We start from the raw sequence: 19,736 nt of genomic DNA, 5'->3' as shown, positions 1-19,736 counted from the left end.
CGCTTTCCTCCCCAGCAGCAGCATCGCAAGGCCGGAACGACACCTACACTTACGCTGTTGTTCCATCGCAATTACCCCTCACGTGGAAGCCATTAGCCTCTTCTTCAAGAGTCGTCTCCAGTACGGGCAGCAAACTGACTGGGGAGGGGGGGGGGGGGGGGCGCCATGATTTCAGACATTTACGCTAATTAACTAAATGTGAGTACGGGTGCAACAGTGTAATGACGGCGGGGTTTGATGAGAGCTTAATTCTATGGCTGCAGTGTGTTGCTAAAGGGTTTAATCTGGCTAAGGAATCTCCCTGAATGTCCCTCCCATAGCTGGGTGGTCCCTGGCAGGGGAGGGGGGGGGGGGGGGGGGGGCATTCCCGCTCGGTGAATCATCTGGCTTGCCTTAAGTCCTGGGGGGCGGGGGGTGTTTATCACAGAGCGGGAACAACTAGCTAGCTTATTTCCCTAATACGCAAACATGTTCATATCTCTAGTTCATAAAGGAGTTGTTGTTGTTGTTGTTGTTGTTGTTGTTATCTATAGACTAGAAATAGATCAAGTAGCCATGTAAATCACCCACTCCTACGCCCACTACCACCTGTATACCTTTGTTGATCCAGAAAATTAGGCTTGAAGTGTTTGTCAAAGCTAATGATGGTGCTCTGTGACACACACCACCCCTCTGCTTCTACAGGGCAGAGGCTACTGGAGGCTAACCTTTCACTTGTGTTTTTCTAAAGCATGTAGATGGAATATTTCACAAGACTAGCCCATCTAGGGGGCCACGCTCACCATTCGTAGAACAGAAATATTCTCCCTCTCTTTCTCTCTCTCTTTCTTTCTCTCTCAACAGGGCCAAAAGACACTGCACTGCAGTCTGACCAGCGGAGGCTGGTGGGGGTAGAAATTGGAGGACAGGCTCATTGTAATGCATGGAATAAGGAATGGTATCAAACCATTGAATCCCATGCATTACAATGAGCCCATCCTCCAATTTTCTTCACCAGCCACCCTGAGTCAAACCTGCTAGAGCCAAGATAGCACCAACAACAACATCAACCATGGACCAGGGTTTCCGTTAACCGGTAATTACCGGTCTTTGTCCGGTAAAATCTATTGAAGTCCGACAAATTGAAATCTCTTCGGTCATAATGTCCGGTGAAAATAATTCCCTCTGAGCACAATTTGAATACAATTCGCTAAAGTTTAATTGTCACATTCTGATTCCTTCTATATTAAAAAAAGACGAACATATAGGCTATATATTTCTTTTATTATTATATGATTTGACGCCGGCATGATGATGACTCCGCGAAACAGCGGTGGCAGGGTTGCCAGATGGGATTTTACAGCCTAACCAGTCTATTACCGCTAAACCCAGTAGCCCATTCGGCGATAACCCGGCCCATCTGGCAACCCTGCTTTTAACCTGCAAACGTTGCAGCTCAAAGTGCTGCTAAACTAAATGCCTTCCCAACCAGCGAGACCTGGTTATAGAAATGACGTTGTTTTATTGATAAAAAGGGTAAAACTGGAAAGAGAAAATAGAAAACTCACATTAATCCCAAACAATTTAACAAACTTCAGTTAACGTAATGTGGAGTCCGTTCATTGATCGATGCAGTCTGTTCAGTTCCCTGGTGCGCGTTCAGCGCTGGACATAATGGCATAGCGCGCATGCGAATCATGAAAGCCTATTATTATATAGCTCGCATCTAATTGTATCGGATGAGAAATAGACATTAAACATATAGGCATATATAGGCTAGGCTACACAACAGTAATCACCGCGACAAACAGCTATATTATATTTTAATATGATGACCGGAATATCTCACGTTTGTCCGGTAAATTGAAATCTTCCAGGACACGTTGACCGGCACAAATTTTTTCTAACGGAAACCCTGCCATGGTCACATCATGGACACTTTCCACACTGGCTACTATTGTGTTAACACCGTGCTACTCAAAGACAGAGAAATTGGACTGTACCATCAGCTGTGGTACCATTACTATTATTATTATTCTGCTAATGTTTTCAAAGAGAAGAGCTTGGATAGACTGTACTGTACTCTCATACAAAACCCACTCCTGTATCCCAGTACATGTTTTGAAGATACAACTTAGAAATACGGAACACGGAGTACCCACACAGTATGGGAAAACATCTGTCTATGACAGTTTGTACTGCACCTTGTACTGCAGAGGTACCCAGGCAAACGGTTATCTGTGACGTTCTGTACTTTGACATAACTCAGCCATGAAGAGGAGGACACTTGAACAGACGGTGACCACGGCCCTATTGAGTTAGCACTCTGAAGGAGGCACTTCATCACAGACGCCATACAAAAGGAACAGGAAGGAGGAGGACTTTGAAATGATTTGAGGCATGGTTTAAGCGATGAATCACCACCTTCACTGTGGAACATTGTGTGTACATGTTATATATATACACACATATATACACACAGCTCTGGAAAAAATTAAGAGACCACTCCAAACATTTCTTAAATCAGCATCTCTACATGTATGGCAGCCATTCCATTCCAGTGTCTGTACACCTCCTTGTACTTAGTGAGGTGATGAATCTTATTTAACAAAGAAAAGTATAAAAACCACTGCTGTGGTCATCATTATCCTCTTGCAATAGGACCAGCTGAATGGCAAAAACAGAGCTAGTAGTACCTCAATAGTAATAGGAATCAAAAAATAACTATTGACCATGTCAAAAGAGTTGAGTTTTGAGTGAGGAAAAGAAGGGTTCAATTCTGGCTTTACTGGCAGAGGGATACAGCAAGCTTCATGTTGCTTCCATCCTTAAAATGTCAAAGACGGCAGTTCTTAAAAACTAGGTCAAGCAGCAGACATTGGGGACAACAAAGCTACGGACCGGCAGAGTGTGAAAACGACTCTCCACTGATCAGATTCGAATGTCACTCAACAACCATAGGATGACATCAAGTGATGTACAAAAAACTCCTTGGGACAAGGCTGAAGTCGTGCAAATCTAGAAAAAAGCCCTTCATCAATGAGAAGCAAAGAGCTGCCAGCCTGAGGTTTGCAAAAGTCCATAATGACTGGATATAGTCATAGTGTCTTGCACCCACTGTGCCAAATTTGGTGGAGGATCAGTGATAATCTGGGGATGCTTCAGCAAGGCTGGAATCAGTCAGATTTGTCTTTGTGAAGGACGCATGAATCAAGCCATGTACAAGGTTGTCCTGGAAGAAAGATTGCTTCCTTCTGCTCTGACAATGTTCCCCATCTCTGAGGACTGTTTTTTCTAGTGGGACAATGCTCCATGCCACACAGCCAGGTCAATCATGGTGTGGAAGGAGGACCACCAGATCAAGACCCTGCCAGGCCAGCCCAATCTCCAGACCTGAACCCCAGGTCTGCAATGTGATCAAGAGGAAGAAGGATGGTCACAAGCCATCAAACAAAGCCGAGCTGCTTGAATGTTGTGCAAAGCTGCAAAGCTATGACTGAAAACCAGGGTATTCCACCAAATATTGATTTATGAACTCTTCCTAAGTTAAAACATTAGTATTGTGTTGTTTAAAAATTAATATGAACTTTTTTTGCATTATTCGAGGTCTGAAAACACTGCATCTTTTTATTTTTTATTTTGACCAGTTGTCATATTCTGCAAATAAATGCTCTAAATGACCGTTTTTTTATTATTATCATTATCAAGCAAAGGGAGGATCAAGAGCAAAAAAACATAAGCTAACATTTTTTCCCACCTTACAAGGAGTGTCCTGAAAGTGATAGCGTCTGGAGAGGCGGAAATCATGGTTGGGATGTCCCGATCCGATCCACGGCATCAGTGCGATATTGGTCCAGAATGTTGGATCGCAGATCGAACATGAAAAAAAATAGGCTCCGATCTGCCCTCCCGATCTGACGTGTCACTCACGTAATGACAACAGTAGTAGCCAGTGGTCACGTGCATGAGAGTTGGCTAGTAGCTACCTGTGTGTAATGAGTCTGATGCCAGCTAGTGAAATCATAAACCATTTGCCTAATTTAAGTAATTTTTCATTTTTTTACATAGTCTGAAACTACAGATTGTAAGCTTTCAAATGATGCGTCATACATTGAAATCGGAAAAGAAATCAAGACGACAGGAGTATTTGAATGTTGGTGCACCTCAAGAATGGGAATGTGACAGGAGAAAAGTGACTCTGATCAAACCACAAACAACAAATGCTGCTAACAGCTAGCAGCTAACAGTGGTACATCGCTACGAACATCTAACTGCGTTTTTATAACATCACAACATGCTGAGAGAACATCAACATGCTAAAAACACAACTACACATAGGCCTAATTAGATGAACACACAGTCCTGGCTTTTGAACGAAAGTAAGTTTACAAGTCATTATCACTTACCCAGTAGTCTACGGCAAACGAGAACAGTGAATCCAATCCCAAAATTATAAGTATTTAGTGATCGTTAAACTGTTGTATATTATATAGAGTGGGTACTTTAAAACCTCAAGTTGCCTGTTATGATAAAAAACAAAAAACAGATATTGTTGACACAATAAATTTCACTTTTCAACCCCTTCGATTCTGCGACTGGTTTATGGTCTCACCAGCGGGCGTCACTAGGCTAAACTTTAAAAAAGGGCGCTATAATTGATTTGCCATTAAGAGAAGGCACTAACTAGAAATCAGACAGTATTCTTTCTTTTTTTTTTTCTACAATGCTGAATGCTGCTAAATTGTTTTAACTTTAAAACAGTTGGTCACTGAGTACTGCACAATACTGTTTTGGTTGCTTGAATAAAGGCTGGCAGTCTTTAATAGCCAACTGTTCTTGTGGACTATAATGGGGAGGTATTTGTTATTATTCAAGAGTATAATAATATCGGATTGATATCGGTATCGCAGATACCTGAAGCCCAGGTATTGGTATCGGTAGTGAAAAAGTGGGATCGCTAATGCATGGTATGGAATGAGTACAAACATTGTTACATATAGTGACAATATCACAACACCCTAGAGAGCAGAAACAACTCAGACACCAAACACCTGTGTGGGACTAGCCAGTACAAGACTGTTGATAGGCACAAATAACTCCTCTCCAGATGAGACTGATTTGAAGTCCTCCTAAGTGGCATAAGCCTTATCTAATCTGCCTGATAACAACATAGTCTCTATGCAAGCCTACTGTACTACTGTGTGTGTGTGTGTGTGTGTGTGTGTGTGTGTGTGTGTGTGTGTGTGTGTGTGTGTGTGTGTGTGTGTGTGTGTGTGTGTGCAGCATTGGACCATTGGCAGAGAACGCTGTTTGGCCCTAATCACTGTGTTCTCTCCTGCTCTCCCTCGCCAGTACAGGCTGAGGGTGTGAAATGAATGAAATTCTAGTTCTAAATTCTAGTTCTGTTCTGAAGTTTTAATTCTGAAACTCTAGTTCTGAAGTTCTAGTTCTAAGTTCTAAGTTCTAGTTCTATTAGCTCCCTCACTCTCATTCTGCTAGTCCTTAGCATGGAGATTGATAACATCACATGCTAGACCACATCAAACAAAACCACTGAGGCCAGTAATATAATGGTAGTTGCCCTAACCCACATCTAAGGATCTCTGGAATAACTGTCCAATTTATCATGACAATGTCAACCACATGAAAAGTTGTTTCAAAGATGCTGGTCAAATACTAACAGCTGTAAGATGCGAGACAAAAGACCAGATTGACCAACATTTCATACCTCGAAATAAGGTCAGACTCCAAACACTGATAAATAGGTCCTGACTGATAATGTATAGATCGATGTCACTGGGACTGGACCTTTAACCTTAGTCAATAACACAAGGGAAATGTCTATCATCAACCTAGCAGTGTAGAGTGGCGACAGACAGTTATAAACCATTTATACAGGTCTTTCAGCAGCAGGTGTCTTCAGTGCATACAATGTAATGATGACATGCTAGAGAACAGACACACTTTATGTATGGGCTAGTTACTGTAATGTTTGAGAATAAACTGTGTGGTTTTCAAACACAAATTCCATGTAAAAGGGAATAACTAATGGGGGAATAATTATGCATAATAAATGATGCATCTACACATAATCAGAATATTCATAACTTACAGCAAGACAGTGCTCATGCTCCCAATAATGATACACAGAATTGATAACGGGTAACAAAACCCACAATACTGTGCTGAAATGCACTTGGGATCTAACAACTAAACAAAAAGGCCAATTTGCAAATAAAGAAGTAATCAAGGTGGTGAAAAAAAGCACAACGTCGCCTCTTCCATCTCAGGCGGCTGAAAAAGTTCGGCTTAGGGCCTAAGATCATAGGGGCCTTCTTCAGAGACACTACCGAGAGTATTCTGACGGGATGCATCACTGCCTGGTACGGGAACTGCACTGCCCAAAACCCCAAAGCGCTGCAGAGGGTAGTGCGGACAGCTGAGAAGATCAGCAGATGTGAGCTTCCCTCCATCCACGACACCTACAAGGACCGGTGTGTCAGAAAGGCCCTCAGGATTATTAGGGACCCCAGCCACCCCAATCAGAAACCGTTCAAGCTATTGCCGCCAGGGAAACAGAACCGAAGCCTAGGGGCTCAAACTCAGAGGCTGACAAATGGCTATTTCCCCCAAGCAATCAGGCATCCTGGAGAAATACACTGGAAGAATACAAATGTCTGCCACCCCCTAACCAGCCCCATGCACACTACACAAATTAACATATTACAGTATTATAACTACTGCTGCACACTACTGGATTACTTGTATACCATTGGACTAACTTACTACCATAGTACATACCGTATCATCGCACCTTGCACAGCATGTTTGCACGATTGAAACCACTGCAAAACCACCAATGAAGGGTCACTTATTTTACTTGTACCTTAGTTATTATTGTTGTTGTCTTTTTTCTATCTGAATGCTGCAATGTCTATGTGGAGGAACAGATCCAAAGCCAATGAATTTTACGTGTGTACTTGTACAGTAAGATGTAATAAAAATAATAATAATAATAATAATAATAATAAGTGATTCAGATTCAAGCTAACTCTTCACCAACCTGGCATTTGTATAGGCAACAGCAACGAAGATCAGTAGCACATAGCAAATGACATGAAACTAGTTGAATAGAAATGTAAATAGAAGAGAATAGAACGTGTCTCCATGCCTGGACATCATTCTGCACCGTTGACTGGCTAGCCAGCTAGCTAAGCACGTTTGCCTGTGGATGTTGGTGGTCTAGCTATAAATGCAATAATGTTCTTACCTGATGTGGCATATCCCCCTTTACTTTGCTGGGTAAGCGGGGGCTGTTAAACCTGAAGAGGGGTCTCCAAGTTTCCAAAGGATTGCGAACTGGGTGAACTTATTCTTGCTTCACTGAAAACTTTCTGGTAAACTGTCAACAAAGAGAGAGATTGCAGTGGAATTATGCAAGGCGAGCTAACGGTAACGGGGGGCTCCCCTCTGTCGTATGCCTGCTGCAGGTCGATGGCTAAATCAAAGCGACATCTATGCAGAATAAAGAGTCAACAAGCTCTGGTTTGTGACAATGTATCCGTTAATAACATCAAGCGTTCTGTAATGTAAAGTGTACTACTACCTAACGTCAGAAAGTCGATGTTTCTGACAACATTGTTTATGTCAGCACGTTAGCAGCAGCGCGAGCGCGGCTGGCCGCACAGTTAGCGGAGCGCGAGTCGAAACGTGCAGCTCCGACCTCTCGCGAACCAGTTTTCTCAGCATTAAATCACCAAAACACGTTTTGCTAATAGTCGGGACATCGTTTCAAGACATATAACAAACACCTGTATGTCAGAACGAAATAATAACCTCAAAGCATAACAACTCACGTTAATCCGTGTGAAGCGGTACGTCTCCAGTCAATCCCTAATTAGACGGACACCACTTCTGCTAGGTCCCGCCCCACAGTTTAGCAGAAAGGCATTTCTATACATATATCACAGGAAGTAACCAATCACAACTGGCGTGGGAGAATAGTCTCTCTTTCTATTGGACAGACGGCTTGACAACTATAGTTTTTCTGGCCGAATAGAACTTCCTCTGGATGCATTCGCGACAACGCCCCTCCCACCATATAGGGGTGTGTCATGACGTAGCGAGGTGGTAAACAGTACGGCCTTGTGAAGTTTTGATCTTCACAGCTCTGATGATGAAAGATGAAAACATTTAGTGAAAGATGTAGAGGATAGTTTTGCCTTGACTTTCATATGTTAACCAAGATTCTGTCCAGGGTTTGTGCACACATTTCGTCCACAATAACTCCCAAATAAAGACTCTGATCATCATGAATTATCCACAATAAAGTTATCAAAGTGTCAATCTTTCACTTGATCTCTCTATATGTTACGCCAATGCCTCTGACGCCTAAATATGAGAGGATCAAAGGGACAAAGTGAAAACTGAATTCCCCGCTGACCAAGTTAGATCCGAAGCCTGACATCCAGTGTAGCCTAGTTAGAGATATCCTAGAGAGCCTGACTTGTGGCACAAGCCTTCTGGAGACCGTCAGGAATGTCAAACGGGCCTCTTTGTCTGTCAGTGATCTTGAGTGAGCTGAGCCGAGCCGAGCAGAGCCGAGCCGAGCTGCTCTGCGCTATAGTGGGTTTCTCCAACGCATGGGGAATGTCTGAGTTTGAAACCAGACCTACATGATCAGTCGCCAGTCAGAGCCTGAAACCAGACCTACGACATCTTTGACCAGTGATATGTTGTTCTTCCTTCCCCAAACGCATGTGATATTTCCTGAAAGGCATTTTCTGAAGGACGTGTATGTGCACGTGTGGGTATGCATGTATGTGTATCTATGTGTGTATGTTTGTGTGTGCGTGTGTGTATCTATGTGTGTGTGTGTGTGTGTGTGTGTGTGTGTGTGTGTGTGTACGGTCACTCATCAGAGGTAGTTTTTAGTACAGAGGTCACATCGGACCCACTGGAGTAGCTTCCTGTGTCTTGGGTGTGTCTCTTTCAAATACAACTCAAACCTACATAACTCTCTCATGTGCTGGTGTGTGGTGCGTGTGGTGTGTGTGTGTGTGTGTGTGTGTGTGTGTGTGTGTGTGTGTGTGTGTTAGGGAGAAATACAGAGGGGGGAGGGGGCTTAGTGTGTAACAGTGAAAGCAAAGAGCCTTTGTCTGGATCTGGGACACCATGTGTGGGCGTATCCATATGTGTGTGTGTGTGTGTGTGTGTGTGTGTGTGTGTGTGTGTGTGCGTGTGTGTGTGTGTGTGAATGTATAGGCCATGGGGGATTAGCACATTAGCACATTCTAATCTTTCAGCATGTATACATCTAGAGTATCTTTGTAGGTGATGGAATGTGTATATTTACATAGCTGTCTCTACTATACATCTGTGTGTGTGTGTGTGTGTGTGTGTGTGTGTGTGTTTGTGTGTGTGTGTGTGTGTTTGTGTGTGTGTGTGTGTGTGTGTGTGTGTAATATTTTCCCTGTGCCGTTATGTTCAGTCATGCCTGCGTCTGCACGTGCAGGAATCTAGGCCAGCGCTTGTGGCTTTGTGTCTGAGGGGCGGATCAGTGTGTATGGGGCCAGTGAGGCATCAGGGGTGGGGGGTCTCTGTGGGCGTGTGTGTGTGTGTGTGTGTGTGTGTGTGTGCGTGTGTGTGTGCGTGTGTGTGTGTGTGTGCGCATGTGCACGTTTGTGTGTTTGTGTATGTGTTTGTGTGTGAGTGTGTGTGTGTGTGTGTGTGTGTGTGTGTGTGTGGTGCCTGGGTTAGGGGTGTGTCAGTTGTGTAAACACACACTGCGACGGAGGAACAGGAGACACTCTCTACCTCTCGGATTCCACCCCTGTCACACACACACACACACACAGACACATGCACACACAGACACTTTGACAGCAGGCCTCACTGGAACGCAGACCAACCACAGCCACACTAACCCTCTGGATTTACCTCCATGGGTGGAAATTCCCATTCGTCCTTTGCTCTTGATGTTGAGTGAAATGTGTGTGAAATGATGCCGCTTCTATTGATGCTATTGTGTTAGTATCGTTCCACCAAGACTTATGTTTAGACTATTTGTGATTGTATCACAACGTTAGTAGGGGACACTGGTGGAGGCTGAAATAGAAAAGGGCTCATTGTAATGCATGGAACAAGCACGCGTGTTTGATACCATTCCATTATAATGAGCCCGCCCGTCCTCCGATTTTGGCCTCCACCAGCCTCACAATGTTAGGTAAGATACTTATCATCTGAGAAAGAAGATGTTACGTAAAGGAGGTTAGCGTTAGCATCAGCTAGCTAGCCTCTGAACGGTCAGTTCTCTGTGTTGACTGTTCTGCTTTAGCAGTGTTCACCACAGGGGCACATAGCTCTCCCAGACTGTCCTATTTAAAAGGCCCACAGCCGCACGGAGACTCAGAGCAGCTGGAAAAGCAAATAAAAGCCCAGGGACTAGATGAATGCAGTTTTATGGTCAAACACATAGAGAGTTTGATCTGAAATGAAGTGGGAACACTTTACATTGAGCTGTACCCCTGCTGATGTGCAGTTACGCTGTGATTATTTTTGTTTTTATTTATTTGGCTTGTGTCATATAAAACAGCTGCAACTCCCACTAAACTCTTTACTATCTATGCAAGTGTGAAGCAACAACTAAGGTGTGTATAACAAGTTAAAACCGTTATATGAATGCATTGATTTAGGTTAATATCAGTTATAGTCATATAATTAGTTGTTTATAATCATCACCATCATTATCACCATCATCATCATCACCACCAGAACCACCATCATCATAATCATCATCATCATCATCATCGTCATCAAGTGTCTGATCCTTATCATTACTACTTATTGTGATCATTAATTGCATTATTCTCCAGTGTATATCATATCTCACAGGTCCAAAGGTTAGTATAATAAAACACTTCACCCAGAGGAAACGTTTGATAGATCACTTCCAGTCACTTCCAGTCACTTCCTCCCCTGAGGAAACATTAACTATCAGCAGCTCTCAACACAGATCAACACACACACACACACACACACACACACACACACATAAACACACACACATGTACACACACACACACACACCTGCACACACACACACACACACACACACACACACACACACACACACACCTAAATGATCCTGTAATGAATGATCCATAGAGACACAGTGACAGAAGAGAGCAGGAGAGGAGAGAGGGAGGCGGGCTCTGCAGACAGACAGTTGTGTCACTGCAGCCACATCACTCACCAGCCCCAGTTAGATCAATGTCAAGTGTTGCAAAACAACGTTGACGACCGTGGAGAAAACAACCCCCCCCCCACTTCACCTCTGCCCCAGTGGGCTCTGGAGAGAGATAAAGGGAGGGGGAAGAAGGGACCATGGGGCCTAGGTCACAGCTACAAAATAAGGTTCTGCCCATAGAGATACAACGCAGGTTTTCTCTGGGGTTCTTCCTAGCACAACAACAATGTATTTTCAGTCTAAATAGCCACTCATAAAGTACATTCCAGAACTTTTTGTTCGAGTACACAGCCACAGCGGAGGCTGGTGGAGGTAGAAACCAGATGCATTGTAGTGCATGGAATGGAATGAAATCAGGAACCACGTGTTTGTTACCATTTCTCATTCCATTCCATGGATTACAATGAGTCTGTCCTCCGATTTCTACCTCCACCAGCCTCTCTTGCAGCCCACACCATGGATCACAGGAGCCTAGAGCACACGCTAAAGCACACACTGGCGTACACGCTAAGCTGAACATGTGAAAGTGAAATCTCCTGCCGGTTAACAGATAAATGTAAACAGATAGAGTGTGTTTGATGTGTTTTATGCAGAGTTCACATTAGGGTTCAAATTGCACATTGACTCGAGACAGTGCCTGGAAAATTGCGGTCTGAACCAAGGATAATGTTTTCCAATTTCCAGTCTCTGCAACCCAGATGGATGTGAACGCAGACAGAATTGGACTTGTGTCCCAAAAAGGTGCCCTGTTATCGGGTACGGGATATCCCTGCACCCTCCATCACCCGGTCATTTGAACCTTGGTTAAGTCTTTTATTTCCCCTCTCAAAGTAACAGGTGCAAACTCTCTCAGAGAGAGAGACACAGAAACAGAGTGAAAGGGGAAGAGAGAGAGAGGGGGGGGGGGTAAGAGTTCAACTACAGGAGGAGGACTTTTCCAGTTGCGTGCTTGCTTGCGTGTTTGCGTGTGCTTGTATCCAATTTTAAAAAGCAAACATAAACTGGCAGCCCCCAACTATCTATCCCCTCAGTACGAGTTATACTTAGAAAATTACACCCTGGTCTGCCAAGGCCTGCAGACACTGGCCTTGAAGATCACCAGCCAGGGAAGGACGAGACGGACAGATGGACAGACAACATAGAGACTCACACCAGGGCTCATTGAATGGGTGCATGGGATGGAGTGAGGAACGGTATCAAACAATGCAAGTAATCTATACCATTCCTCATTCTGTCCTATGCATGACAATGAGCCCGTCCTCCAATTTCTATCTCCACCATCCACCTCTCACACTCACCCCGCCTATCCTAACCTGACTGAAAACAACACCAACTCCATGACACATCCTGGTACTCCACAGTCTTAGTTACAGGGGCTGAGTGTCGTATTTACAATGCAGCAGTAGATAGCCACTTAGCCAAAGCTGTGATGCGATCCAGGCCTGCTTTCAATTTTTAAATGGCGCTTGTGCAAAAAGGGGCAAACAGAGTTTGTGAAGCGCCCCCGGGCGACGCTATTAGCTTCTTGCCTTGCCCCACAATGAGTCAATGATTGACTAAGTGCAACCGTTCCTCGTTGCTATTTGTGTCACGACATGGGACCTCTGGAAGCATCCTCCATCTGCCTCCCGCCTAGCACAGCTCGCTAGGTTACGCTACAGTGCTCCTGTGCTGATGGCTCTTATGTAACAGCTGCCCTAGGTTAGCGCTATCTATACTCTACCCCCCCCCTCTCTCTTCCTTCTTTCTCCCTCCCTCCCCAAGGCCATCATTGCCCTTTTTCTCACCCTCCAGTTCCCTCTATTTCTCTCTCTCTCCCTCTCTCCTTATCATCCTATTTTCCACTTCCTCTCACACCTCACACCTTGTCTCACCCCTTCTCTTTTATTGTGGTTGTTAGTCGGTTTGTATGATGAAGTGCCTTGATAAAAAATAAATCTGTACAACATCATTGGGTTTGCACATTTCAGTGGTTGAAAGTGATGTGAGTCTCTTTCTCATGCTGTAGCCTAGTCTCTCTCTTCCTTCCGTTTGTTTGTGTGTGACAGATGTATGTCTGTTTTTTTCTCAAACTCTCTTTCCTACAACTCAGACTATTCAGCTGACTTTAGTTCAAGCAACTGAATGCACCATAAAGACTCTGTACATAAAGAACGATAACATTGCCATCAACACAAACATGCAATAAATCTAATTATCTCAGTTTTAACAATAGGATCGCCATCCTTCTCCCAACACACAAGCAAGTCTTCATACAGTACAATAGGTACATTACAATGAGGCCGTCCTCCGATTTCTACCTCCACCAGCCTCCCATGCAGTACAACCTGACTTACGTAGCCAGTTGGAGATGGCTGGTGATAGATTATGCGTCCTCACACACTCTCTAAGCCACACAGGAACGGCCCATGTGACAGGAGAAGTATTGAGACCACGCAACACAAATACTCCTCATTCATTCCCCAGGAACCAAACTTTAGGCACTAAATCTGTACGCTGTTGTGTTTGCTCTGGGTCTGACTTGACATAGCTCAAATTCTACGGCTACAAACTGCAGCTTGTTACCTGGACGCCACAAAATAGGAATTTATTTGTTTGTTCTATTGAGATGTGTCCAGAGAGGGAGGGAGGGAAGGAGGGATGAGGAGTTTGAGAGAGAGAGAGATGCAGGGAGAGTGGGGGCACGTAAAGAGAGACTGTAGAGAAGAAAGACTAGAGTGTATGAGAGAGAGGGAGAGAGAGAGAGAGAGAGCGAGAGAGGGAGAGAGAGAGAGAAGGAGAGAGAGAGAGGAGAGAGAGAGAGAGAGAGAGAGAGAGAGAGAGAGAGAGAGAGAGAGAGAGAGAGAGAGAGGGAGAGAGAGAGAGAGAGAAATAGAGAGCAGAGTTAATAGATAGGGAATGAAAAAGAGTGCACAATATCTTAGCTTTCATCCACATCTCTCTTTGTCTAGCTCCACTTCAGTTCAATTTAGGATTGATCTGAAAACAGCAATTACTGTACAGTGCCCTGGCTTCAGCTTGGGGACATTGTTGGTCGCTGACAGTGCATTTACTTGATGAGTCTAATGTATAGCCAGTACATCTAACTAATATAAGTCTTCACCACTAATGAATCTAGAATACATAGAACATAGAACATAGAATTTAGAATTTGAGAGAACCTTTCACCTCACAAAAGTAAACACACCATCTTTATCTTCTGTCTGGAAGAAGGACAACCAACTGCCAATCTGATCATTTCATTTATGCCCTCATCTGATTGACTTAGCAACTGATTGCCTGGAATTTCGAGGGGTCAGTAACAAGGACATTCATTGGACACCATCAGGCTTATTGATCAGTTAAGAAGGAAGGCCAATACACCAATGCACCAATGCCAGCATGTACACACACACACACACACACACACACACACATACACACACACACACACACACACACACACACACACACACACACGCGGCATCTTCCACAGCATGGGACATCGCAATCCAGCTTAGAAGGAGGGCCAGGGGTTCTGGACGCACCAATTAGGCAAAAGTTGAGATTAGCACTAATCAGGGTCTTAGCCCAAATTAGTCTGACTGGGATTATGGATCGTCTGAGGTTGCCAAAGGCAACGCTTCTGTGTCAGTTTCCATCCTAACGCTTTGAAATAACATTTTAAAAAAGTACACTGAAACATTTCTATTCATTACACCTTGCCCGATCCACAAGAGTGACACGAGGATTTCTGTTATATAAGATTTCAAAATGATGGATCTCCCAGTGCTCCTCAGTCAGCCTGGGAAGATTAGAAAAACACAGATACACTGTAATTGATGACTCCCTGCATGGGGCTGTTCCTTAGCAGATAGATGGCCAGGCGTTGAGCACACATGCCCTGCAGCGGGAGGAGAGGGTCAAAGGTGTGTGTTTGTTGGAGGTGTTTGTGTTGTACACTGACCAGGTTGGGTGAGTACATGTTACATGCGTAGAAATTAGATTGTCATGACAGGGGGCTCCCTGTAAGCCTTTAGGAGACTAGGATAAGCTCTATAGACAGGCGGTCAAGTAATGTATCCCGTAGTCCATCTTAGGGTATATATTAGGGCCTAGGCGAGGCTCTTGGAGGTAGGAATTGGAGGACAGGCTCATTGTAATGCATGAAATGAGGAATGGTATCAAACATTCTGAGGACAGGCTCATTGTAATGCAGGGAATGGAAAGTGATACCATTCCTCATTTGATTCTATGCATTACAATGAGCCCATCCTCTGATCTCTACCTCCACTAGCCTCCACTGATAGGGCCCTTGAATAAGGTCTGAGACACACTTTGCAGGTAGATTTGACCCCCTTAAATGTTGAATATCTCTACTAACAGATGATAATGATGTAAATCATCCATGCTATCAGAAGGAATAAACAAAAAGACAAATAATTCCTATAATGTTAAAACTGTTAAAGCTGCAAGGAAATCTTTAGTACTCTACTACCCTCTGGTGGTTACCATGTGACTCGCACCTTTGCTCTCCACAAAAACGCGCTGATGGAAAGCATCAATTACATTAACCAAAGCCTCTTTCAAAAGAACATCTCTGTATTAAACCACTTTCAGTATGGGCCCACGTGGGTCCCTGTTACAGCAGTTAACTTAATAATGGAAGATAGCAGAAGCAACTTGGAACCAAATCTTGTAATTAGTACAATTAGGCCAAATGACTGCAATACATCATAGTGTTTCTTGGTTCTTGAATAGAAAGAGCAAAGGAATAGTGTAAAAGCATGTTTATAAATGAACCACTCAGTCATTTATATAGACAAGCAGGGCAGGTCTAATCAGTAGGTTATTTTTATTGCGCGCCACAGAGTGGCAGTGATGGCAGTATATAGAGGCCTTGGGCCTACTGTTAAGTGTGCTGTCAAGTAAAGCCAAGATTAAATTAAGTATTTCACTGTGTGCTAATCTCTGAGGGTAATCTTTCATAAGCGTGGTGTTCAATTAAGTATGAAATGACATGCTCTCTTAGCTTGAGTTCTGTTTGACTGCTCTTGTCAGTGTACAATTATGTGGCTATTATGGTATAATATGTATACACTGTCAATGGCTTCCAGATATAACAAAGACACTTAGGCCTACATGCAGTGTGTGCGTGTGTGTGTGTGTGTGTGTGTGTGTGTGTGTGTGTGCGTGCGTGCGTGCGTGCGTGTGTGTGTGCGTGCGTGCGTGCGTGCGTGTGTGCGTGTGTGTGTGTGTGTGTGTGTGTGTGCGTGCGTGCGTGTGTGCGTGCGTGCGTGTGTGTATGTGTGCAATATTTGTAGAAGGAGGTGGTGTGTTCAACGGAACTCAACGCTTAAAGAGTGCTAAATAAAAGAGGGAGGATAAATAATTAATTAAATCAAGTTCACACCTCACCACCCTTCGAATATGTTGCTTTCGGCTTAACATGCAATCGTTATAGAACGTATTAAACCATAATGTATTCATCATATGGCACTGGCACGCACCGCCTCAGATTCTGTGTACTTAAATACTTATGTATTACTTTAATTAAAATAATCTACATTGTTATCCGCATCAGCTGAGAAAGAGTCCATGACAGGACAGTTAGATATTTTCTGTCATTTGTATGACAGCTTTACTGCTAATGCTAATGCTTTAATGCAAGCCAGAATAGCTAGCTAGCATTGCAACGTGTAGTAGTTCAAAGCAATCTAGCGAAGAGATGGGTAGTTAGCAAAAGCATGATGATGCTGAAAACGACTGCACATCCATAAAAAGTAAATTGTCAACGTTTGTTGTCAGCGACTTCTGGAGAAAAACTATTGCGTCATTTTTTATAAACTCATATTGGCCAGCTCCGTTCTTATCTGGTCCTATGGTGTAATGGTTAGCACTCTGGACTTTGAATCCAGCGATCCGAGTTCAAATCTCGGTAGGACCTCGTCCTTTTGAGACAGCAATAACGTTTCTCAATATCAATCATTTCATTGTAATCAATGACATCGCTCCATGTTTGTAAAAGTCTGAAGTGCACTAACATGTGCCGAATTTCTAAATGACCGAAAATCCACTGGTTAATGGCTAGAAGGACGTTGCGTTATATAAACAGATGTTGCAGCACTAGACACGTAATGCAATGCTCTATTGATTATTTGTGTCATGTGATATTATCTTAAGTGTACTATGTCGCCTACACCAGCGGAGATTCTATACCGTAAGCAAGCGATCCAATATGCAAATCGTATCCTTTATTTATTCAGGGCAATCCTTTTGAGAGTATTCCATCAACGTTGCTGGAACCCTGGATTTTCCTTTAGCGACGTTGATCGAATAGCCCCCAGTGCGCAGCACTGAAAAGACATAGACAGATGGGATAGCTGGATGGAAATCTGAAGGTTTTAAATATCACACCAATCAGACTGAATGAGAATCTCCTGCCGAACAGTAAGGCTCTTCTTGGATAGGAAGACTAATTTATAGCACATTCTATGCCCAATAAAGGGTAGGAATGCTTGTTCGGTCTATGTGACCTAGTATGCAATTTAGGCTTTTCTCCATAACACAACACAATCAAGATAATCACTGCTGTAGCCTAATCAACTCATACAAGGGGACATTCATTCCCAGTGGGAACACTTTCATACAGAAATACTTTGACCTAGACATACATAATTTAATAAATTAATAATTTAATAAATAATTTAATAAATTTAATTAATTTTAAAAATTTAGCTTTTCCATTTGAAAGATTATGTAAAACTGAAAGTGAGTTGATTAGCAAAAACGTTAACATGCTCCCCTGGCTAAACTACACTCTAATTCTGTCCTACTGTACATTATACACATGTTATTCACACAGTGCCAACTGGAATTCAATGGAAATTAAAAGCCAAAAGTCAAAACAAAATTATGACAGTTTATTTAAAATGTTCTTTTGTTCCACTTAACATACATCGTAGCCATTGTTAAAAGGGTATAGAAAGTAGTGTTCTTCAATTCAAAAATGTTTGGAAGTGGAATGTTTTCAATAACACTGCATTGTAAAATATCTCCTCACTTCTCATATTGTACAAAGATAAAGGCCTAGTTTAACTGCTGCTAAGTAGGTTAACACATGAAGGCTATACTCAAAGATGTTCAGAGATTGTACATAGAGGAACTTAATGAACAACATTTGCAAAAGTGTAGTAAAATAATACAGGATACAACAGTAACTTTTTTGACCTGCACAACTTTCTAGTTCAGTGTATATCTATACTTTAGATCACTCACACATTGTCAGAATCACAGAATTGGAATAGGAATACCCAGTGGTGAAAATGGAATGGATTCCCCCCCCATTTCCATCCCTGAGAATACTATCTATTCATGCACAACAGTGGAGGCTGCTGGAGGCAGAAATCGGAGGACGGGCTGATTGTAACTCATGGAATGGAATGAGGAAAGGTGTCAAAGGAATGGTGTCAAACACACTCTTCACACCATTCCTCACTCCGTTCCAGGCATTACAATGAGCCCGTCCTCTGATTTGTACATCCACCAGCCTCCACTGATGTACAGTAACTCTGTGGCAAGTATTCTCTCTCATCTCCCAAACACAACAACCCCAGATGTTGTCACAGCGATGTCATGAAAGCTCTTCAGCTCAGAGCGTCTTGGGCTCTTTGTACACCACCCTAGCGATATTGGGTCAACAAATCTCCATCGCAGTTGTATGCATGACTGGATGTTGATGCTAGCCGGAGTGTAGTACAGTATGTATGCAGTATACTGTAGGAGTGTAGTACAGTATGTATGCAGTATACTGTAGGAGTGTAGTACAGTATGTATGCAGTATACTGTAGGAGTGTACTGTGTCTATATCCCTTGGGATAAAGATTATCTCTATGAAAGCAGACATCCAAGTCTCCCAAATCTCCTAAATCGACGACCAACGTGGTATTTGGTCTGTGCAGTCCAACTAAACAAACCATTCTGTATCTACTTATGGATCTTAAGGCGAGCTTACGTAACACATGTAAATACACGCCATGTTGTTGAAATAACATCATAACAACAGGCTCAGATTAGAGCATCTTTCAATTTTGTATAAGCAGCAGTCTCAAAGAAAACAAACACGCAGCAAGAAAAACAAACAAGTTTGAAAATATATGTAGGCTTACATATAAAGTACTGTAAGGCTTACATAGACTTGCATATAAAGTACTGTACAAACGGTAGAATACAGGACATATCATTACATAGTCAGCTTTAGAGGACAACCTTATTAGATTCAACCCTTCTCATTGGATGATTGATTTCCTTCCATCACCTGATTGGTTCCAAACTTTCTTGTGTACAAAAGGAGGGCCAACACTGAGTAACAATGAAGCAACAGTAAGATGTTTTTTTCATCTTGGTGGACCCTGTGTGTGTGTGAGTGTGTCTGTGTGTGTGTGTGTGTGTGTGTGTGTGTGTGTGTGTGTGTGTGTGAATGTGTGTGTGTGTGTGTGTGTGTGAGAGAGAGAGTGTGAGAGTGTGTATG

At 43.1% G+C, this 19,736-nt stretch overlaps 1 protein-coding gene across 1 annotated transcript in view; it reads right to left on the bottom strand.

The window, feature by feature from the left end:
* LOC308160192 (vitamin D3 receptor A) overlaps positions 1 to 7,317 on the bottom strand; it is a 55,996-nt gene extending 48,679 nt beyond the window's left edge. The window contains exon 1 of the mRNA XM_080534086.1: positions 7,250 to 7,317. The gene's annotated coding sequence lies outside the window, so the exon portion shown is untranslated. The remainder of the gene's footprint in view (positions 1 to 7,249) is intronic.
* Positions 7,318 to 19,736: the final 12,419 nt, after the last annotated feature.

Source organism: Nansenia antarctica, assembly GCF_963989245.1.
Source record: "Nansenia antarctica genome assembly, chromosome: 6".
NCBI lineage: Eukaryota > Metazoa > Chordata > Actinopteri > Argentiniformes > Microstomatidae > Nansenia > Nansenia antarctica.
The sequence above is the reverse complement of the archived record's forward strand: the minus strand, read 5'-3'. Positions and strand labels throughout refer to the sequence as shown.